At 43.7% G+C, this 24,465-nt stretch overlaps 1 protein-coding gene across 4 annotated transcripts in view; it reads left to right on the top strand.

The window, feature by feature from the left end:
* Positions 1–3,420: 3,420 nt before the first annotated feature.
* The window catches only part of HS3ST1 (heparan sulfate-glucosamine 3-sulfotransferase 1), a 61,272-nt gene continuing 40,227 nt past the window's right edge, over positions 3,421–24,465 (top strand). Inside the window, exon 1 of one of the 4 annotated variants that reach the window (XM_078678465.1) lies at positions 3,421–3,629. The gene's annotated coding sequence lies outside the window, so the exon portion shown is untranslated. Of the gene's footprint in view, positions 3,752–10,738; positions 10,758–24,465 lie in introns of those variants that run through there. The other 3 variants (XM_078678466.1, XM_078678468.1, XM_078678469.1) reach the window with 3 other exon arrangements.

A 24,465-nucleotide genomic window follows, 5' to 3' on the forward strand; every position in this document is an offset into this window, starting at 1 on the left:
TATAAGGTTATGAAGTCCTGACTGCGGGCCTCATTTAGATTTTGGTGGACCGGTTACTCCGTCACAACGGTGATGAATTTCCAGTTTGTCGAAATAAAAATCCCCTTATATTTTATGGGATTTATATTTCGGCGGATGGGATATTCATCACCATCGTGCCTGGCTAAACTATTTGCAGAGGTCACAACGGTGATGGATATCGAGTTTGCGGATATATACATTCCATTATATCCTATGGGATTTAGATTTCGGCAGACAGGATATTTGTCACTGTTGTGACGGAGTAACCTATCCACTGAAATCTAAATCAGGCTCTCAGTACTGAGGACGGCCGCACTTGTAAAAGAGCAGCCAGTCTCTGTTCTCCCAGACTCCTCTGTCGACCATTCTGCCAGAGCTGCGCCGACTCCTGCAGCAACACAGAGACAAGCATCCTCCTGAGTACCACAGTGCCGCTGTAACTTGGTGCACCCATGAGAGCGTCAATCTTGCTCCACGCTACCGTGCCGGCCGACTGATTTTCAAAACCTGTCAGGAAGTAAAACGGAGGACGGTTGATACTGACTGATCCCCTACTGTGAAAAATCACCAATCGAATTTTAATAAACATCATACACTGCATTTGAAATCTCAGATACAATCGAGTTTTAACAGATCTTAAAAGAACTCACACATGTATATGAATTCAGCACAGACCGCAAGAAAATGTGTTTTTTGCCCTGAAGAAGTCCGAAGGGACGAAACGCGTAGGCTACGGTCTTTTTATCCTGCTGAAACAGAATTTATAAATAAAGAATCTGCTGAAAACAACTCTGCTGCACTGCCACTGCTCTGATGAAATGTGATTTACAAACGTATATATAAAAATGAATCACCTCTTGTGAACCACAACTAAAATTAGAGTGCTGGACCATTGTGTGTTGTTTATGGAAATTGAGACAGTCTGTGTTTTAGGAGATTTAGGGGTTTTTGGATCTCTGGTCCATAGCACCTTACTGGTTCAGATAGAAGGTTCACTAAGGATAGGCAAAATTTTCCTTTGCCCGAAACCCAGTTCTATTGTGTACCAGGATGTCACTCATATGCATAGAAGTGTCACACAATCTAAACACCTGGTTTTAGTTCCCGTGAGCGAACTCACAGGAACTAAAAATGTGCATTTAAAAACAATTATCGTCGGAAGAAGAAGAAGGAGTAAAAGCAATAGGAGATAAAGGCTCAGCAATCAGACAGGCGAAGTGGAAGAAAGATAAGTAGAAAAAGGGAGCCAGAGAAGGTCAGATTTTATTTTTAAAGAGACAGAGGAGGAGGAAGCAATAGCAATCCTGTGTTCATCACAAATAAAGTTCCACCATGTATGTACAGATAATTTAGAGTTATCCTTCCAACATGAAAGGATCACTTTAAAAGCAATAGCAATGAAAAGATAAAGTAAGCGTGCACTAGGAGAAGCAATATCTATATAATCGGAATCAGAGCCTAAAAATATATTTAAAAATGATAACGGAACAGAATAATGAAACATACGCATGCAAACATTCCAAACAGATTTCCAGAAGGAAAAAACAGAGTGGCAGTCATAGAGTTGATGCATGAGCGTACCTGTATGAGAAGAACATGACCAACAGAGAGAATTGGAGGAAGGTGAAAATTTAGCAATGCTTACAGGAGTGATAACAGCTCTATGATAAATAAAAAATAGTGATTGAGTAAGGCGAGCTGCTACAGAAACTTTAAACAATTTACACCAAATACGATCCCATACATCAACAGGTAGAGAAACGGATAAGTCAGTTTCCCAGGCGAGCTCAGGAGCTGATTTAGGTCGAACAACAACATTTGATAATAATATTTTATAAACAAGGGCGGCTTTGGGTTGATGACGGGAGAATAGTGGGTAAAGGGGAGTGGAGGGAGAAAAGGACGGAAGGGCACCAAAAGGAGGAAAGGTTGACAAGTGAGAGGTGATAGCATTAGCAATAATTGTGTATTCCTCGAGGCAAGATGCAGGCAAGTCGTACAAAGTTTGCAATTCAAGAAAAGAGAGAATGGAAGCATTGGAAAAAAATTGATGAACAAATATAATATCCTTTTCCTTCCAATACTTGTAGTAGAAAGATTTGCCTTTATACTTGAGGAATTTATTATACCATATACAAGAGGATAAAAAACATTGAAGAGGAGATAAGTCTTTAGAAAACACATCATGTACAGGCCCGGACTGGCCGTTGTGGGCACCGGGCAATCCCCCGGTCGGCCGCAAGGGTGGGGGCCGGTTTTGGGCCCTGGGGGCCGTTTTTGTTGCAGAGCCATTTTTGCAGCTCGGCACTGTAACAAAAATCGGCTGAAAAGCGGCCCTGGCAAAGCGCTCGCCCCCCTCCCGCCTGGTGGGCGGGGGGCGGGCCGAGCACTTTGCCAGGGCCGGTTTTGGTTCCCAGTCCGGCCCTGATCATGTAGCAAAGATTGTGAATGTTTTAACACCGGGTGTTTGGCCAAAAATGAACAGTTGGACATAAAAACAGTATGTTGGAATGAAAAATCCTTCAACAATGAACGTTCAAAAGCAATCCATTTGGGTAAAGGGGCATCAAGAAAATCAAATGCTAAAGAAAAGGATTGTTTAATTAGGAAGGCAGAGTGGTATGCTTTAAAATTAGGAAAGCGGACCCCACCTTCACTCTTGGGGCGAATGAGTTTGTGAAGGGCAATGCGAGGGTGCGTATTATTCCACAAAAATTTGGAACAGATGGAATTGAGACGTGTAAAATATGAATTTGGAATTTTCATGGGAAGCATCGAAACAGTATATATATGAGCCTTTATCTCCTATTGCTTTTACTCCTTCTTCTTCCGACACAGGTTTCCTCTTCCTTTTCTTTTTCTTCCTGTACTGTCCTCTCTTCCTTTTCTTCTTTTGTCTCTTTCTCTCTCCTCTCCTTTCCACTCTTTTCCTTTCCTTTTCTCCTATCACCTCCTGCTGAACCGTTACTTTATAGTCATTTTTTATACGTTATGTTCTTTCTCATTCGGTTTTCATGTACTATTTTATTATCTTGTATTGTGTTTCTCTTAAAACCAAATAAAAACTTCCTAAACTGAAAAAAACAACTAAAAAAAACAATTATCGTCCATGTCATGAATGTATAGATGCACATACTGCCAGTATTGTAGTGCCTCTACCGGTGTCCACCGTGTGAGCGGGACTGTAGCCTTCGCAAGACCCAACTCCCGGGTTCCCTTTCACGGGCAGCGGCGGCCTCTGCTGTCGCGTCCTCGCAGAATCTCAGGAAAGTGCGAGCCCCTGTCTGAGCGCTGCCTGCTGGTCTGTGCCAGGGAGAGAGAGCGACAGAGTCCAGCATCTGGGTGGGCGGGACAGACGAGATGGTGACGCAGGAGGAGGAGAGCCTGAAATTCACTGGCAGTCGCTTGATCGCGGCAGGTTACACGCGGAACGGGCAGCAGTCGCCTTTCCGCTGTGCAGCTTTGAGCTCGTGCGCCAGCAGCTGGGACCGGAGATTCCGTACTCAGCACGGCGGGGTAGGAGAGTGCAGCAGCCGGGACCCGTTCCTCTCAATCCGCGCTCATGGGCCAGACTCCGATGCCTTGACTGCACCACCTGTACGTCCCAGGTGAGCGAAGGGGGAGTGGCTGGATGGCCGTCAGGCTGGAGGGAGCGTGTGTGCGTTGTCTACAGACCTGCTCGCAGACTGCGCGGATTCCTCGCACTGGGACAGCTAGTCCTCCCCGGCCAGTGAGTGGAGGGAGCGGGTGTCATTTACGAATCGCAAGCCGCTGCCGCCCGCCTTTCAGCTGTATATTCACTACCTGTTTGGGAGGATGGCCAGATATGCCGACTTTGGAGCTGGGAACAGGTTCCAGTCTCAACATTCAGGGATTTTGGGCATATCGCTTAATCTCCCCGTGCCTACCAACAATGTATGTGTCCTGGTGTAATGTAACTGGTGCAGGGGATGGTATACTTTCGGGTCGAGTTCGCGCTATGTAAAACTGCAAGGAAAAACATTATATATATCTCGTATTCAAATGCAGGTCAGACGGTAAAGTCAGTTCTTTCTTATTCTGGCTCAATATTTTCCATGAATGCTTATGATCTTGTTCGTCATTGCTGGCACGTTAAGGGTCGTAATGCATCATCACATGTGCCTAATGTGCATGGTACTTTAGCTGTCTTCCAGATTGTTTTGTTTACCATATTTTCATTATATAGCACTGCATCATCAGTTCCAAAGTGACGATGCTAAGCAATGAACCTCTCCGTCGCTCGAGACCTAATTTCTGCATTCTTTACTAGTGTGTAGTAGTGGTGTTGAGAACGATGGGTTACATCTGTGACGGTTTTACACTTCTTTAACACCCTTCTAGTACAAGCTGGAAAGCACGTGGGTCAGTCGCGTGCTGACCCTTGCTGCTCGTTTACTGTGCATTATTAATATTAGCCACGTGCGTTTTAATTGTTCCTGCTACACCCTCTTTGTGTCACTTGGGACTTTGTTTCCGAATCGGCTGACGCATAACATTGCACAATCGCACCTGCGTCTGCACTACACGGTTCCCACGAGTCGTCTCATGTACAGGTGCAGCAACAGGAAGTCCCGGGCACGTCGTACGTTCATTTGTTTACCCTCCGCGCCCAATCCCCGCAGGCCTGCCGGTTATCTATTCTTTTTCGTCACTTCTCTGACGCTTGTCTAGTGCATCGTGCTCCAAAGGTCTGCGACCACTCCTTTACCTGGGCTCCACCTTGAGGTGTGACATACGTACTAAATTAACTTCACCAACATAGTATTTCCCAGGGTGTGACATGATTCGGAAATCAACTTCCTGATTGCTTGGAAACGCCAAACCGTAATTCCAGTATTTTATTTCGGGTGAATAATTAATTCCAGCAGAGATAAGATAATGAGCAACAGCAGAGAGCTCACCACGTGTGCAATAAAAGTAATAGTGTCGAGGCTGATGTTTGGCGTTCAGTCATTCGAGAGCCACAGTGGTCCATTGACAATGTTCTGTTGGCGCGCTTTGTTATGTTTACGTCTGTAGTATCGTATTTTTTCATATGTTGATACAACGGTTTTGCTGTTTTATAGCACTGCAAATGATCTGGTCCACCACATTAAGTGCAGGCCACCCATGCTATACAATTTCGTACCTGCCAACTCACACAGTGTGACACACGATATCGGCTCCCATCGCACGGTCACCTGACGAGCAGCCGATATCACACTGTGGCAGGAAATGAGCTGAAAACCACTGTAAATAGTATTGCATTATAATTGCATTTATATAGCGCTTACAACCCCTGGTGAGGCGTCAAAGCGCTTTTTCGGCGAGTAGCACGCTAATCCAGCACCAGTAAAGGATTAGTGGTGAATTAGTATAGCGAAAATATGAAGATAATAGTGGTATTCCAGCTCATTTTCGTGAAGCTTTGAACTGCCAAGGTCCATTAGGGGTGTGAAAACACCCCAGTACATTGGCACCAGCCTTGGTAAGTTTTTTTGTTTTGTTTCGTGTGGGGGGGGGCATGGGAGCAGGTTCGGTTTCCAAAGTGTCTCCTAGGTACTTCTAGGCATGAGGCCCACCCCTTCGAGGCCCCGCCTCCTCCTTACACTTTGAGATTGTTCTTCAAGTTGGCAGGTATGCTGTTTCGGACTGACACGTGTATGTGCCAGTACAAAAAGACATCCGCGTGCTATGCAAACCCTTATTCTTGTACAAGTGCAGATGCTCGTTTTTGTATTTCGGCCTTTGCGAGATGCACCCCAATCAGGGCATTCTATGTAATCTGGAAATGTTGGTGTACATATTTGCAGTGCCACCTAGGTAATCTAGCCTCAGATTGCAATTGTTGCATAAGCTAAATTATCAGAAAAGAATCCCACAAATATCGCCAGAATACATTTTGGCTGCGTCCCCAAAATCTATTCATCAAAAGTACATCTTGTGCAATGTAATATATCATGATAACCGCAGTAAATGATTCAAAAGGAATGCTGTGGCTATCAGACCATTCGACACAAAGGCCCTCGGCAACGAGAATGGTGGGAACTCTTAGATAATGCGATGGTGTAATGGGAGAGCGGTGGGTAAGGCTGAAATCAGACAGACACTTGTCAGCGACACATGAATGTATGGACAAGAAGACTCTAAATAGCCTTCTGCAACCTAGTAAAGTAGTCTGGAGGCTGCAGGGTTAATGCATCTGTGCAGAATTATGCATGCTTTGTGGAGGCCAGACATTTAAATTTCTTCGGGGTCAGTAGAACCTTTTATCTACTCAATCTTAATTAAATTAGACCATTGGGTTAAACAAAACTAGCATGTGTTTGCTGTGCAGAAGCAGGGATGTGTGGCAGCCAGCACTGTATAAAGTGCAATACACACCAGGACATGGAAGGCTGCAATTTCCCCATCGAGTATAAGCCTGACAACTTTAAAATTGTGTGTGTAGTGGAGAAGGACTACTTCAGACCCACACACAAATTCATCAATGTCCTTGCAGACATTAAGAACAGTTCTGTGGCTGCAGTCACATAGTCCTTCTAATGTGCATGACATATCCTGTAGTGCATTTCCCCAAAAAACACATTGCCACGAGAATTATATTTCACAGCAGAAATAAGATCGATAATTCAAGCTGCTGATTTTCCGCTTGCAAACATTTTGTTATATTAAATGCAGTTACAGGGCTGCAGTGCTACTGTCCCAATCTAATGCCCCTACAGACATTATATATGGGTAACAGTCTCTTCATCCTACTACCTATCTTATTTGACTCTACAAATATTTGCATCCTTTGTTTTTTTTTTGGGTGATGTCGCATGTCAGGCCTCAAGCAGTCCACTCCTCCGGAGTGTAGTGCCGTGAGGCTATCCATAACTAGACATTTTCAGCCTTTTCTCAATATGATATCGTCGAATAAATGGATGCTGTGGCTATGATAACCTTAGCATCCATTTATTTGACGTTTTTATTATTTTTGTTTGTTTAGTCATTTGAGAACCATGTGTTTTCTTAGCAACATATTAGTTAGAGCGTGTTATGGTATGCTATAGTTTGCTTGTACCCCAGCTCTCAGGTCCTACTATGGGAAGGGGGCATGGTCGTTGACTTTGCTGTATTCCCAGTCCTCGACAGCCCTCCGGCCATGCCATACAGCCATGTCCAGCAGGCTTGGAGCATAGAGTATGATTTCTTTGCTACTGCCCTCCACTAAGCCTCTTTGTATTGTATTATATTGTAATTGCATTTATATAGCGCTTACTACCCCTGACGAGGCGTCGAATCGCTTTTTCGGCGGGTAGCACGCTACTCCGGGACCCACCGAGGATTAGTTGTGCACAGCCTTCAGCCGTTCCTTGTGGTCTTTGCACACAGTTTGTACCTTGCCCGCCTGTCCATAGAACTGTCCATAGAACCTGCTGGGTATTTTGTTTTGCCATACGTGGGGTTCTGGTCACATATATGGGAAAACGCTTTTATTCATTCCTATTTCTGTCAATTAGATGTGGAAAATACCAGTCATTGGCAAATTAATTAATATATTCGATAAATGACATATTGCCTCTGAATGAGACTTTGCCTATTTTTTTACATTTGAACATCAGGTGCCTACTGTTCTCTACTGTAAAACACATAAGGCTACCCTACTATAAATACTTTCTTCTGCAACACCTTTGGGAGGATCCCTGATGGCTTTTGAGATTCGTAGACAATACATGAGTGGCGTCCCAGTAAGCTATATTTGAAGAGGGGAGCATTCATCTATAAAATAAATAATTTAAAGATTGCCAGTTTGATTAGATTGAATTTTGTATAGCACGACGTATGCCCAAGGGCGATTACCGATTAGTGAAGAGGGTGAGAACTGCCTATGGAGATTTTCGCCTGGAAGGGTAAAAAGAGAAGCTAATGCCACCCCAAGAACCCCTGTTGTCAAAGCAAACAGAAACATTTCTAGCTGAAGCTGATTGAAGAGAACTCCTTGAAAAGAACCAGGCCATTTTAGTTTTTTAAAGTCAGGACCTTGATGATAAAGACATTTATGAACAAGAGTACCTTAAAAAACACTGTCTTTTTGATGGGTAACCAATGGAGGTCCTTCATAGCTTTGGAGATGGGCTCAAATTTGTCGATGTTCTTCAAACCTCGAACTGCTGCATTTTGCAGCCTCTGATGTTTCTTCAGGATACTTAGCTGGACCTCAACATAAAGTGCATTACAGTAGTCTAACCCGTAAGGAACAAGAGAAGTAACTGCTGTTTTCTGCAGATAAACAGGCAGAAAAGACAAAATCGTCTTCAAGTTATCAGCAGGAGGAAGCAAGATGATTTTGACTGCTCTTTAAAGTAAAGGTACCTTGCTTTAGGGGCAATATAGGGAAGGGAACTAAGAGATTGCGGCCACCAAGTGTTGTTCCAAAAAGAGGTGTGACATCTGAAAAGGAAGACCTCTGTCTTTTCAGGATTTAGCTTCAAGCTGTGGGAGCTGATCCAGTCAACCACTGCGGTCATGCATTTCTTGAAGTGAGAGGCAACTTCTTCTATGTTGGTTTTAATGGGTACCACAGTCTGCATAGGAGACTGTGACAAAACCATGTGATCTCATTATTTCCAAAAGGGGAGCCACATAAATATTAAACAGCCATCCTCTGCCATAATTAGACTAGTATAGTTATAGGTGGCTGATTCAGCATGGCTGCTGCTGATATAGTTTACATTTCTAGTTGCAGAATGGGCAAAGTGTTTAAGTATTGGCAGGGCGTACGTCCATACCAAACCAATGTATGCTGCTCAGCGAAGTCAGCAAATAGTATATTATTATTATTTATTATTATTATTAGGAAGTTTTATATAGCGCTGGCCAGACCCGAGGGTATCAGAGCGCTTTACATCAGTTGCATTGCAGAAAATACCAATACATTCATAGTAAGAATGGGTCAAGGACAGTGTTCCAAATCGAGGCATAGCCATGAGGCGCTGAGGACTTTGAAAGTCTTAAAGGAAAGTTGCTGTCCTGAGTAGAGCTCCATTTTCAGGGAGGAGTGACAAGAATGGGTTCAGCGGCAAGTCGGGGGTAAGTGTCTTTAGGACACAAGAGTCGAAGCGTAGCGGGGTGTCTGCTTCAGCATTCCGGCTGTCCCTATCGGTTTACTAGGGAACGGTCGAGGAACAAGACTTTGAGCTGACTTTTGAATTTTGCAAAAAATGGAATAGTTCTGATATGAGGGGGAATAAAGTTTCAGATTTTGGGCACGTTCCCGGTGAAGGATCGGACGGCGTTTTTTGTTTGCGTGTTTTCAGCAGGATGAGTAGGAGAGTGTCCGAGCTACTGAGGTTCCTGGTCTTACTGGCGCTTTTGAGTTTGGAAGCCAGATATTCCGGTATGCAAGGCTTTGTGTGTGAGGCAGGCTGTTATGAAGCTCGCCCACATTTTAACTGGGAGCCACTTCTCTGAGTGCAGGTGAGATGTGATCAAATTTCTTGATTCTGGGGACCATTCTGGCTGCCGCATTGAGAGTTGTTTTGAGGGGAGCTAGATGTGATTTTGCTATTTATGATAGGACTGCATTCCCGTAGTCTAGTCTTGACAACACCAATGCTTGGGTGGCTTGTTTGAGATCATTGGGCAGGATCAAAGGTTTTATTTTGTTCAGTAACTTCAGGTTGAGGAAGGCGCTCTTAGCTGAGTTCTTAATGTGTTTGGCCAGGGGAACATCCTTTACGACGCAACTATTACCCCGCACTACCATTACAACGCGGGGATTACAACGAAAGTCGTTACAACGACTTTCGCTGGAGGGCGCTGTTGGATAGGGAATAGTTTAATTTTCTATCCAACACCTTCCCTACTATCCACGGGGACTGGAGTTGGAATAGAAAATTAAACTATTCCACTATCCAGCGCCCCCAACGCAAGTCGTTGTAACGACTTGCGTTGTAATTCCCGCATTGTAATGGCATGCGGGGTAAAAGCATGCGTTGTACTGACATACAACCGTTTGGCCATGTCCAGTATCGGGTCTAATGTGATACTTAATGATTTCACAGAATCAGCCAGGGTGAGGTTCCCGTTGATCGCATCAATAACTTTTAGCCATTCCACAATTTGGGGGTTCTCTTCTTTGTTTGAAATGAAGAGTATTTCCGTTGTGTCTTGATTCAGTTTGAGGTGATTACTTGACAGCCAGTGTTGGACTTCTCTCAATGTGTCGTTAAGTCTTTGAATGTCTTTGATGGAGGAGGTTTCCAAGTAGATCTGAGTATCGTCTGCATACAGATGGAAGGGAATGTTGTCTTTTTTGAGTAGGGTGTTGAGGGGTTCCATGTAAATGTTGAAAAGTTGTGGGGAGAGCACTAAACCCTGGGGGGCTCCCTTGCTGACTGGGTGTAGATCGGACGTACAGTTTTTGATTTTGATTCTTTGGGTGCAGTTATGTAGGAAGGAGGAGAACCAGGGAAGGACCACCTCGTCAAGTCCGGCCCTTTTTTGGAAGGCCTTAATGAGAAGATTGTGATTGACTGTGTTAAGTGCTGCCGATCGGTCTGGAAGAATGAGGCAGCAGCAATGGTCCGAATCAAGTGATTTGTGGATATCGTCAATGACGTTGAGGATCGCAGTTTCAGTGCTGCAGCCTTTTCTGAAGCCTGACTGATGCGGGTCGAGGAGGTTGATACTATCCATGTGTTGGGTTAGTTGTTGAAGTATGCATCTTTCCAGGATTTGGGAAAGAAGAGGTAAGTTGGAGACAGGTCTAAAGTTATTCAGGTCCTTTATGTCAAGGCCTGTTTTTTTCAGCAGTGGCGTGACTTGCCTAACTTTGAGGCAGTCAGAAACAAATCCGCTTCTCAGTGAGCTGTTTATGATCTTGCACCAGAGTAGGGCTAGGGAGAGTTTCAGCTTTTTGGTCACTTGGGTAGGTAACGGACTATCTCTGCTTACTGAATGGGGTGGAAGAGTGACCAGGGTTTGGTAGGAGGTGTGGGTGCATTATCATACGCCCCAGAGGTGCTTCTATTGGTGGGGGGGTGGTGGCGGGTTGTTGTTGGTGACCAGTGAGAGCTCGAAATTGGTAATCTTCTCATTAAAGAAATTGGTGAAGTTGTCGCACAGTTCTTTGGAGGCCATCACTGAGAACGTAGCAGGCTTGGAGATTTGTTGCCTGATAATGTTAAAGAGCTACATGGGTCTGTTTTTAGCGCTGTCGAGCGCAGTGCAGAAGAACATTTTTTTTTGTTCTTGATGTGATTGTTGTACTTCCTGCTAACGGTTCTAAGTTGTTCATGGAGGATAACGGTTGGATTGTCCCTCCATCATCTTTCTGTGTTCCTTAGTTGTCTCCTTTCGGAGTAGTTGTCAGAGTTAAACCAAGATCTGGAAGGCGTGACCCTGCTTTTTTTTTTATCTCAGGGGGGCTAGTTAATCGAGCATGCCCGCCATGTTTGAGTATATGTAACATAAAAGAATAGATACCTCCTCTCATGGGTCCTATGCATCAGCAAATGAATTTCTGTATAGCATTGCAACCAAGGTACCTCTTAAGACTAAAAGCATCTCCCTCATTCTTCCATAGTTCCTAACAGTTACAGTAAACCTTGTCTATTTTCTCCAGGCCACGCCTATGCGAAAGCCACCACCACTCTTTGGTGCCGAACGGAGATCATTCAGCGCAGTCACTATTCAATGATTGGACACACATAGTTAATTCTGTACTAAACCGAGATCTTTGAAGCCTTGGTATGCAGAGTAATCTTGCTCGCCCCAGACTCGTTGAAAAAATACTTGTTTCAGTGTAAGGTAAAAGAAGAAACCACACATTGCTTACCTCAATGCTACCAAAGCTAACATTCATTTAGTGCACGTTTTGCTTTCAAATACATTTTTATCCTGCTAAAGTGATACACCGGAAATGGAATACAATAACTGTGAAACCACATAAATCACCCTAGTGGGATAGTGCTGAACAACATGGTAAGATTGTGTTTCCCCTAAATGTAGGCTTCTGTAGAGAAAGACTTTCGGTTGCAGCATTTAACTAAGAAAGGGCATCCATTTGGATGGATTTGAGAAAACAATCCTGATTGACAACAAAAAGATCTCCAATAGGTGAGAGTCGTGACTCGACAGTGGAATCTTGCTGCTAGGCATAGGTATGGTCCTGGCAAAAGAGGAAAAATGGATAAGACTCTTAAGAAATATAACCACACATCACTCACAATTCTGCGGGCACCTGCAGACCATAACCACAACCAAAAAACAATGGTGGCATGATGAAAGATTCCTGTGGGAAACTGTGCAAGTCACCTACCTCCTTTCACCACTTGTGAGCGAGCTCGGTGGTGCTAACAAAATGATCCATATGTCTACGGAACTGTTATGTGATTTGCACCACACCCAGTTGTCAGCGTCATGTTACAAAATATGTGTCAATATTGTCAAACTCATTTCTTCTATGACTTGGTTCAGCTATCGGATTAAGTACCCAACCCAGTTCGCTAAATGCTGTTACAACACAGTTCCTGGCCAATTACCCATTTCCAATTTATTACATATACATTTATTAAGTTTGTGATTATAATGTCCTGGTGTAGCTGCGACAGACCATTTAACGACATCTGTGTATCACCATCTGATCATGATCCACTAGTGATGGCGCATTAAAGTCTTTTCCATCCACAGACCATTCACAGACATGCGCACACACAGCTCTTGAACACACATATTTACTGCCCAGCAACTGTACAGGCTTTCCAAAGTACAGGAGAGCCCAGACTTTCTTCCCTAATTCAACCAAACGTGCAGTATATGAAGGAGCAATATACTTTGTCCTTGGTCGCTCTGACCAAGAGTCATAGGTATAGCTTGCTGCAATTTTTGATGAGCGTCACAAAAAAGTATACATTGCGAGTCAAATGAGCCTACCTCTGCGACAGCATAAGAACCATGGTCCATGCAAGCCAACACCAAACGGCATTCCAATTGATGGCAGTCGTCTCTGTAAATTGAGACTATCTCACTTAGGTCTTCACTCCTAATCCTACCCACAATTGAGGAAGTATTCTGTTCAAATGTCGTGTGCCAGTGACACTCTGACGACAAAGGAGTTCAACACATTTGCTTAGGCATGAGACCCATGAACGCAGACTTGCACCAAAGTATGAATGGAATGTCAGATTACTTCTACTGACCCAACTCAAAAACAAAGTGCACACTGGAATGTTTACCTCTTACTCTTCCTACTATCCGTATGCCCTATTTAAGGAGACCTTGCTGCGCTGTCCCTCAACACGTGCAACAGAATATGTTTAAAACGCGTTCTGTATTACATTTTTTCTGTGTGCATTTCCAAACCTAACCAATAAACACTGACAGTTTTTGTCTTGGTGTCTACATGATTTACTGTCTGCCGTGTAACCTCTCACTTAGCTGTATTATTCCTTAGATGTGCGGTCAAACGCCTGATCTGTTTAACTGCAGGATTGTAATTTTGTTTCGTGGAAACTTCTGACTTAGTGGTGTGTGTGTTTTTTATTTATTTTTTGTACGGATTCATGTAATTTCAGCAGCACATTTGTGAGCATTATGGTTAGATGCTACCTGACCACTTTTGTTGATTATCCTCAAACTTGAAATCAAATCGGTGTTCTCCAGGTTGTACAGTTCGACCCATTAATAGTAATGCCATTGCAACGCCTGGCTTGGGTTTTTAAAAGTGTGTGTGTGTGTGTGTGGTTCATTTTACAGGGGGGGGGGACTACGTGGCTACACATACATTTGGCTGTTTTTTGTCATGGTCAGAAGGTCTCTGTGGCTGGTAGAAACTGACTGCAGAGGAATGCCTACATTTAACAGGATTGAAATATGAACCAGACAGATGCTTCGAGTTAAAAAAAAAAAACACGTGGGTCAGATTTGAGTTGTGGAAAACAGACTCACAGTGAAACATGAGGTAGTATAAAGTTTGGCTTCAAAGGGAGAAACTACACAAACTGGAAGTATGATGCTTAAACGTTCAAATATTTTCATAGAAGAACCCCCGACTCGAGCAGTGAACAGAAAGGCTATACGAAGAGCACATTCCATGAGTTATGAGTGGGAAGGGCTTTTACAACCTTCTTTAGAAACCAGAAATCGGGAACAGAAGTGATTTAAAGAACAAGAGATCAAAGATCAGCCATGTGCGAGAACTGACAGGAGGACGGCGGTTGAATGTTAGGGCTTTAACCCCTTCCTCACCAACTGTTGACATCATGCCGGGCTTCACCTTAAGTGTTTGATGCAAAAGATGGGAACATCTGTATTGCAATTGTTGGTGTTTGTGGTATTTTTTTAATTTCGGGAAATATTTAACATTTATCGATTTTTGTGTAGGTTCGCAATTTAATTTTACAGGTAACTTGGAACGTCTGGCCTTTGAATAGTACAGCTGTCATACAGAGCGGAGTGCTATGAAGAATTTCCTTGTTAGAAGGGAAGTTTGCAATGCATGCATTTCTGTTATTCTTCGAAAGGAGAGAATGGAGGTAAAAACAAATTGGTATTCATTGTTTCTTTAAAACACGTTCACATATCGGCTTCCGAAGTAATAATTTTGATGATCTCCTCATGAAGATAAAGACAGGCTGTAGTTAATAACGAGAGAGCAAAACGAAGCCAGAAAACACTCAGTCTGCCTTCAAATATCGTAGCAGTCAAAATTCCAATTGTACTGTGAACCAGAACAGTTGGCAGCATCCTGTAATTATTTCAGTATTGAAAATGTGTTAATTAAAAAGTCAATATGCTTAACGAGAATCCATTCCTGAAAGAAATATTGGGTGGTAAGAAATGTGATACATTTGTAGTCAGGTAAAAATCTGTAACAGTCTATGGCGAGCTTAACCTGTTAATCACAAAAAATGAAATTCATTCTAAAATAGTACTGATTTCAAGCATGCAGCTCTAGGAAGGAAAAATTACTCAGTGGCCTCCTCGCACAGAAAGAAAGCTTCCTGCATGGATGGGTTTCAGGACCAGACCCTCACCAAGGAAGTTTATTTTTGAAAACCAAGAAAGCTTTCTGAGCAGGACCAACATGCATGGTTGGTGCCGACTCCACAAACACTTCAGCCTTCAGACCAACCACAACAGAAGCTGTTGCAGTGATGGCATAGCAATCCAGGCCATACAGGGAGGGATCTGTAAGTCTGGTGGGTGGCCCTTTGTCATGGGAGAAGAGGCCATAGCTTCTACTAACATGGCCGGCTGGTTGGTCACCCTCTAAATTGGGCGTCTCTAGCCTTTTCTGTAATAAGAGCTACTTCTGTTCAATGAAATTCACTGACAGCTACTAATCTAATTAGTGTTCTAATAGGGGAAACATCAGACAAGATTACACTGATTGCCACCATATGAAGGATTATTACCAGCGATCACCTCAGTGCATCAGAAGTGGTTGCCAGCAGTAATGTAAAAAAGCATTGGTAAATGCATTCGGTTTCACCTGTGTAATTAATAATGGGCTGTTTTTTGTTGTAAGTTGTAGCTTGCTGAGTAGTTTTAATATATGTTACAGAAAGTCTGTTAAAGTGGTATGACTTGTTTATGTACAAAAAGGCAACATATTGTGCTGTTACTAGTGGTATAGTGCAGGTAAGTGATAGCAAAATGTTGAACAATAAAATGAGAGGGAAATAATAACTGATATAATAGTAATATGTGTTTAGAGGAGTTCTGAAAACTTTTGGGGATGGTGCCACTGCAACTGCAGCACCATTCAAATCATGTCCCTAGTGCCTGCAAGATAACTGCATTTGTGACTCATGTGTATTGTAGTAAAATATAAGAATATTTGGTGTTTAGAGGAGTTATAACAACATTTGGCCACAGTGCTACTGCACCCGCTGCACCATTCAAAGCATGACTCTATTGCCTGTAACGTAACTGCACTTGTGACTGCCTGTTTAGTAATAAAATATTCCAATATTTGGTGTTTAGAGGGGTTCCTAGAGCTTTGGGCCCCGGTGTCTCTGTACCTGCTACACCAATTAAATTGTGACCTAGTGCCTGCAAGGTAACTGCGCATGTGACTGCTTATTTAATAGTTAAATATAGAAATATTTGGTGTTTAGAGGACTTCTGACTGCTTATGGCCCTGAGGCTGCTCCACTATTCTAATCATGACCCTATTGCCTGTAAAGTAACTACACTTGTGACTGCCTGTTTAGTAATACAATATTGCATTATAGAGGGTTTTCTAGATCTTTGGGTCTTAGTGCCACTGCACCATCAGCACCATGAAATCATGGCCCTAATGCCTGTTAGATAACTGCACTTGTGACTGCCTGTTTAGAGGTAAAATGTATACATGTTCTGCGTTTAATGGGATCCCTAGGGATTTTGGCCCTGGCTCTGCCGCACCATTCAAAACGAGCACCTTTTTAACTACAAGATAACTGAAATGGTGTCTGCCTTTATAATAGTACAATATAGCAATATTAAGTGTTTAGAGGAGTTCTGCACCATTCAAATCATGACCCTGATGTCTGTGAGGTAACTGCACTTGTGAGTACCTGTTTAGTAGTAAAATATGGCAATATTGGGTGTTTAGTGGGGTGCCTTAAGCCCTTAGTCTTGGTGGCACTGCACCTGCTCCACCATTTAAATCATGACCTTATTGTCTGCCAGATGAGTGCACTTATGAGTATCTTCTTTGGTAGTAACCTTTAGCAATAATCTGGTTTTAGTGGGGTCCCTAGAGCTTTTGTCCCTAGAACCACAGGACCTGCTGCACCATTCAAACCAAGTCCCTTTTAACTGCAAGGTAACAGCAGGTGTGACTGTCTGTTTAGTGGTAAAATATAGGAATATTATGTGTTGAGAGGAGTTCTGACAACTTTTAGGCCCAGTGCTACTGCACCTACTGCATTATTCAAATCATGTCTCTGTTGTCTGTAAGGTAACTGCAATTGTGGTTGCCTGTTTAGGAACAAAATATAGCAATATAAGGTGTTTAATGGGAGACCTGGATATTTTTGTCTCCGTGCCACTGCATCTACTGCACTATTGAATTCATGACCCTGATGCTTGCTAGATAACTGCACTTATGACTGTCTGTTTAGTTGTAAAATATAGCAATATTAGATCTCTAGAGGAGTTCTGCAAATCTTTGAGCCCAGTGCCACTGTACCTGCTGCACCTTCAAATCCGTACCATAGTGCCTGAAAGATAGCTGTATTTGTGACTACCTGTCTCATAGTACATTTTAGCAATATTCAGTGTTTGGTGGAGTTCTGACAACTTTTGGTCCCTGTGCCACTGCACCTGCTGCATCAATATAAATCAAGCCCCTTTCGCCTGCAAGGTTACTGCAATTGGCACTGCTTGTATAGTAGTGAAATATAGCAATATTATGCGATTAGAGGAGCATTAACTTTATTTTTAACATGTAATGTTTATTACAACATTTAGAATTTGATCTTCATGACTAAATAGATCAAGGTGAAAAAATCAATCCGATAATGCCTACAAAGTGCAAAGGAATGTACTGAGGCATGAATAGGAAATGCCACAAATGTTCTGAAGCTTAGGCAAACGAGTGCTCATTGGCACAAGCAATGTTTTTTGTCAAGTTCTACCCAGCACTTAAAGAAGCAGAGGTACAATTTCAAAAACAGTATAACTGGCCTTTAGATATGAGACTCTATTAGCCTCTATACACGCTGGTACAGTCATCATCGTTTAACAACAAAATACTGTCTGATAATCCAACTTAAACCATTTGCTTGTTGTAAAGTGATACCTGTTAGACCTGACATCCTTCACATGGTTTCCCCAGTCTTTTTGACTCTATCTTCTGTATTTTAACTGTATGTTGGGCTTTGTTTTTGCTGGTTCAGATACTCTGGGCACTTTACTACTGCTTATCAGTGTCAGTCAGTCAGAATATCTTTATTCGACTTATTCCAAGTCATACAAAGAAACAAAAAACAATAAAAACATGATAAGGAATACATGCATACATAACCCTACATTTTCCTAAAAAGCATCAATCTAGATGCGCATTATAAATACTATATACAAGATTAAAAGATACCTATTACAATTCATGTCAAAAGAAAAACACAACAACACTTAAAAGAAAAAGAAGAAATTTTTAAGGCGAAATTTGGCCACCCACTTTTACCCTTGCAGCGGCCACTAAAAAGTTAGCAATACAGAAAGTTGTGCGGGGATTTGTCAGGAGCTGTAAGTAGAGCAGTGCGGGACGCACCTGTGTGAATCCCGCTTCTTTCAGGATGGGGAGCAAATATTTTTTCCTCTGCTCATGATACAAGCTACAAAACATGACAAAGTGCATTGTGTCCTACACAGAAAAGTGATCACAACTGCATGGGGGGGCTAAGTCTGGCTTCTGCCAGCACTTAAAAGAACCTAAATAAAAATGTAACAGGTTAAACCTGAACTTAGTTAGTAAAAACCTGTGATAAGGGAATGTGACAAAACTAAGGTACGGTGAGATGGAGGGTACACTCACCAGGAGGTTGTGTGCCCAACTTCCTCGCGACGCGCTTCCTTCCTTTCCCTGAATGACTTTTTTATATTGCCTATGTCCAGAGACCTGATTTTTTCTGGGCTTGAAAAGAGTTCTGGACGACCCAATTCAGTAAATGATTTAGTTAAATAGGCCAGCCAAGGGATACTGCTATGTTTGTCAAGTGATAGGACATCCTTCAATATTATGTGGTTCAAAGGAAGGTCTTCATTCAACCACATTTTCAGCCACAGGGTCAGGGGCGCTAAACTCAATAAATCTGACAGGTAGGGTAAGCCCACCTCTTTGTGGATGGAATAAGTTGGGGTTGACTGGGGGACAGAGAGGAGAGATCTAATAAATCTATTTTCAGCTCTCTGAATGGGGTCAAGATTTACGTACCCCCACAAAGGGGATCCATATAGTACAATGGCCACAGGCTTACACTTGTAGATTTTTAAAAGGGCTTCCATGGGCCTGGCTCCCAGCTTACCAGCAAAACCCAAGAGCGCTGAGGAAGATCTGGCGACCGCCAGCCTCTTTGCTCTTATCTGTGGCCCCCACGTTCCTTTCTGGTCAAACAGTACACCCAAATAGGGGAATGTGGTTACCTTAGAGACCGGGACCCCTCTGCAAAAGAATGATTTATGTCTTTTTTTGGTACACTCACGCCCCATTACCATCGTGTGTGATTTGGAAACATTAACCTTAAGGTCCAAATTATCCATGAAGGAGCCAAAAGCATCCAGGAGGCGCTGGAGTCCTACACCAGTGCGGGCGATCAACACGGCATCATCCGCGTACAGGAGTGCCAGGATATGGACATCTCCTGCACGTGGAACGTCCGCGTCCTGGCCTCGCAGGTGTGCCCCCAGGCCGTTAATGTAGATGGTAAAAAGCGAGGGGGCTAAAATGCAACCCTGCCGTACCCCCTTTAAAGATTTAAACAGTGGGGTACATCTGCCATTATTTGACACTCGGACGGCTGCAAAAAGCTCCTGATGCAAAGTGGCCATGAACGTGACCAAAGCTTCGTCGATGCCCATCTCCATCAGAATTGACCATAGTTTTGACCTATTAACAAGGTCGAAGGCCAAGGAGAGGTCCATAAAAGCCAAAAACACAGAACCCTCCTTGGCCACCGTGTACTTAGAGATGAGCAGATGCAGATTAATACATTGTTCATTGGTCCCTTTTCTCTCCCTAAAACCATATTGCAGGTCAGACAACCCACCACAACCCTCAACGTTCTCCCTCAATCTGGATAAAAGGACTCTGCCCAGGATTTTTATAGTTGAGTCCAAGAGGGATATGGGCCTATAAAACGCGGGGTCGTCCCGCTGACCTTTATTTTTAAAAATGGGGACAATGGTGGATATGGCCCACGAGGCGGGTGCTGGATTACCATTAACTGCATTAAATACATTTGACATAACCTCAGCCCACAGTTTAGGTGAGTACATAAAAAAAGTCAGCAGGGACTCCATCGGGACCAGGTGCCTTATGTTTGATGGTTGCCAGAAGAGCTTTTTCCACTTCTTGGGGGTTAAAGATGATGGGACGTGCAACCATATTGGGCAATAGACCCTTTTTGATTCCCTCATCGTCCCCCCCATAGACATTTTTGAAAAAAGACAGCCATTTTTCATCCGTTATCACACAGTCCATGGGTGCATTACTATCATCAGAAAATAGGGGCTGTTTGATGATCTCCCAAAATCTCCTGCTGTCCTTCAGCACTGCCGCTGAAAGGAGATTATCCCATGTGTCGCGTTTGATGGTGTCTTTACGATTCTTTATGGCTGCCTTATAAGTTTTCCTTAGTCTCGAAATGTCAGCTTTGTCCCTTGGAACGTTTTTTAGGGCCACCAACAGTTCTCTGTGGGCTTTCGAGCATGCGGAATCAAACCATCGTTTATGTCCTTGTGCTCCCTGGGTGGGTTTGGCTAAAAGATCCTTAGAAACCTGGTTGCATATTGCCTCATAAGCTGCTACTATGTTTTTACCTTGAGTGCCTGGATTTTTACAGAGCTCCACATGATCTTTAATTTTAGGGAAGCATTTTTCATAAAAATTTTCCGGGATCACTTTGGCCCACTTCAATCGTCTATCTTGGTCAGTGATCCTCAGGGGATGTGCCGGTTTTGCAGTTAATGGTGGCGCCCCCATCTGGGCACCCCAGGCCACTTCAAGTAGTACTGGGTTATGGTCGCTGTAGTGTGTTGCGACTGTACGATAGGCCGTAGTCCGATTTAGAATCCCTGGTGAGACAAAAATATAATCAATAACTGTGCCATTTTGAGCGCCGATAAAGGTTGGCATTCTCAGGCCACAGTGAGGTTCGTATAGGTCATAGTTAGCCAATAAATCTTCAAGCTCCTGCCCTTCTGCGGAATGTTCAAAGTGGGGTCCCTGTAAGGCCGCGTCGTCGACCTCATTGGCTCCTCTTCCCTTACAGGCTAAGTTACATAGATGGATATTAAAATCGCCTAATAAAATAAACTCAAAAACTAACTCGATATTCTGTGATACTGTATTTAAAATACTGTCCAGACTGGCAATATTGCGACCGCTGTAGTCACTGTTCCCAGAATTGTAAAAGTTGACATATAAAGTCCTGCTTGTTTTGTTAATCACCCTTTCAACCATTAGGATGTTATCAGAGTCAGAGCTGATCTGCCTATAACTTCCTGTTAGATCCAAGGAAAACAGAATCACCAATCCACCTTTTGCTCTACCCGCCCTGCTAGGGACTGCAGGTTTAGTAAAGCAGGTGAACCCGTCCCACCAAAGATTATTGGATGTATCCCAGGTTTCTTGCAAGGCGATGATGTGATGCTTTGAAACAAAGCTCAGCCAGGCATGGTCCTGGCGTTTTGCAATTAAACCTGCTACATTCCAACTAATGATCTTACAGGAGTCAGTGGGTAACCTTAATTCGTTTACACCCTCTGAGTCACCTTCAACTATTAGTTGCAATAATGGTCCCTCGCTAGTTTCCGCACGACAAAGGCTCTGAGTGTCCTCTCCCAGCGTACTCGTTTTAGCACAGGCCACAGTCCGAGATGAAATTAATTGCTGGGCGAAATTAATTGGCACTTGAGACTCTAGTGCTACGTTGGGAGCAGGATTACTGAAGTGCTCAACACTATTAAGACCACCACATTTTGATATTGGGTTGTTCAACACCTCCCTTTCTTGATCGACTCCTGGTTCAAGTCAATCACAGGTATTTAAATCAGATAAAGGACCAAACCTATTTCCTGTAGCAAAATCCCACTCAAAGGGAGTGGCTGCCCGACCCTGTCCATATAGAGCTGAGTTCCACATAGGTTGCGGGGTATTTGGGCGTGTCAAAAACTGATCGTTTCTCAACCAATGTGTAGGCCTGTTGCCTCGAACACTATGTTCGTAACCCAGAAGGCCGGCACCCCAACCGTTTATTCTTGGCTCCTGTGCAAGGACAGGCCTGTTGTTTAGCTCATTCAGGTAATTAAGTCTTCCTGGCTCCCGGTATGCTATGGGCTGAAACCAGTCATTAGAATGTCGAGATCTGGTAACCCCTCCCCAGCTGCTGGTGTTAATGTGTCTTTTATAACTGGGGATATTGGGTAAGATAGCAAACTGAGTCTCATCATAGAAAAACTTAAGGGTAAGGGGAATTATAGAACCACTACGACGTTGGGGTGGGAAAACATTGCTCAGGATATCCGGGAGGACCTCGGCATTAGCAAAGTTTTTAAAATAACACAATCCCCTTTAAACTTTTTTGGCTTACTGCCAATCCAAGATACCCTCCTGGTCATAACAATGTCCGCTGCCAATTTATCGAACCCTTGTTGTGCCATGTGCATATTGTTAGTGAGCCAATGTAACGCTTTATCTTTTAGGCCCTGATTGGACTCTATTTTATTTTGTGATAGAACAGGGACATTTGCCAGCACCAGTACTACCGGTGAAGCTTCCAATATAAATTGGGCTGAAACATCCTCTTGATGTGTTACCACTGTGGCACCAGTAGTACTGTTGTCGGAGTCTCCAACGTCTACATCTTGACCAGGAGTAGGTAATGAGGGTAATACTGGCGGAAGCAGCAGCCCTTGTTGAATGGGCTGTGAATTGCTTTCAATTGGGGTAACCTCCACGTCCGTGGGTGTTATATTTGTGACGAGGGAGGATAAATTCTCTACCTCATCAACCAATTTGCTGTGTACCTCACCCAGCTTTTTAACCTCAGATGTTAATTTATCCAGTTTCCCGATCAGGGGTTTAATTATAGTCCTAATTTTGCTGTCTATCATGTCTTGAATCCTATTAAAAAGGTCGTCATCGGAAATGCGTTTTGACTCAATATCAGTGTCGGGATCTACATATTTCCCCACCCGCCTAGGGGGTGGGGTGGCGGGCTTTTTCCTACCTAGTTGTTTCCCCCCCTCTTTACTGGGAGTCTTCTACAAGCTCTAACAGCCCGTGTGGCAGGCTGCAGTGGTTGTAGGTCTTCATCCGTAGCGGCTATCTGGTGGTTTGGATCAGTAATAGCGTTATCTGATAAGTCTATTAAGTCTGTTCTATCTATTGAAGGGTCAGAGTCAGCAGCAACCTCAGTGCAGTTGTCTTGAAGGTTTGAATCTGCAAGATGTAACGGCGGATTTTCTAGCAGTGAATCAGATGTCGCTGTACTTAGTACGCTTGTGGAAGGGCTTTCTATAGGCAAAATGGGTGATTGACTCAGACCAAGAGATTGCCTTCTCTTATTATTAATGTTACTGACCACTTGCACAAGATAAGAATCTAGAGTGTTCACTGTCTCTACGGGGGCAGGAACCAGTTTTTTCCCCATAATTGGAGCTGCGACTTTAGGCAGCCTTTCAAAGCTCAACTCAAATGGGTTCCGTAGATGTTGACAAAACAATGTGCTATGGAAATCAAACAATCACCAGCGACGAGATGGCAGGCCAATGACTCTATAGAGTATTTTAAGCAAAATATCAAAACTGGGAACAGTACCTTATAATCCAAATGATAGCTGTCAGAGGGGTGGCCTAGCCTGGCCTTATCGTGCCTCTGAGGGCCACAGAGGGCCCGTCCTTTGCCCGGGCTTCGCCCCGGGTGACCCGCTCGCGTCCCGCGTAGCTGAGGGCTTCCTGTTTTTATCCGCCCCTCCTGGCGCGTTTGTCACGCGTCAGGAGACACGCCTCCGCCGCGAAGGCTGCCGGGACCTGAAGTCCCGGGGCGGCGGTGGCGTGCCTGGTGTTCGCGGTGTCCGAGCTGGCTCCTCCGAGTCGTGGTGCGGCGTTGCGTGGGACAGCTGCTTTCCCCTGGTTAGTACCGGCTCCCAAAGTGCTCCGCCAGACAGTATGTCGCTATTGCTCCCCTCAGTGCTAAAGTGCAAGTGCTCCGTGTGTAAATTGTGATTCTGATTAGTTATCCATGATTGGCATGTTTGATTTACTGGTAAGTCCATAGTAAAGTTCACTTTGTGTTCTTAGGGCCTGTAAATCAAATGCTACTAGTGGGCCTGCAGGAACTGAGTGTGCCACCCAGATGAGCGTCCCTATAAACGTGTCTCAGGACAGCCATTGCAGTGTATGTGAGTGGAGTTTTAAACTGATATGTCAACCTGGCAAGTGCACCCACTTGCCAGGCCCTAACCTCTCCAGGCACCCCTAAAGTAGGCCCAAGGTAGCCCCATGGGCAGGGTGCCGTGTATGTGAAAAGTAGGACATGTACTGGTGTGCTTTACATTTTCTGATAGTTAAATACTGCCAATTTAGTTTTTCACTATTGCAAGGACTAGCTGTCCCATAGGCTATCTTTGGAGCTGCCTTGTAACATTGGGAACAGCTAGGGATTCGGAGTTTTGTGCTCTCTGAGCTCAGAATTTAATAACCCATCTTTTAGTAAAGATGGTTTTTAAATTGTGTGTTTGTAAG

This window comes from Lissotriton helveticus, chromosome 2_2 (assembly GCF_964261635.1).
Source record: "Lissotriton helveticus chromosome 2_2, aLisHel1.1, whole genome shotgun sequence".
NCBI classification, from domain to species: Eukaryota; Metazoa; Chordata; class Amphibia; order Caudata; family Salamandridae; genus Lissotriton; species Lissotriton helveticus.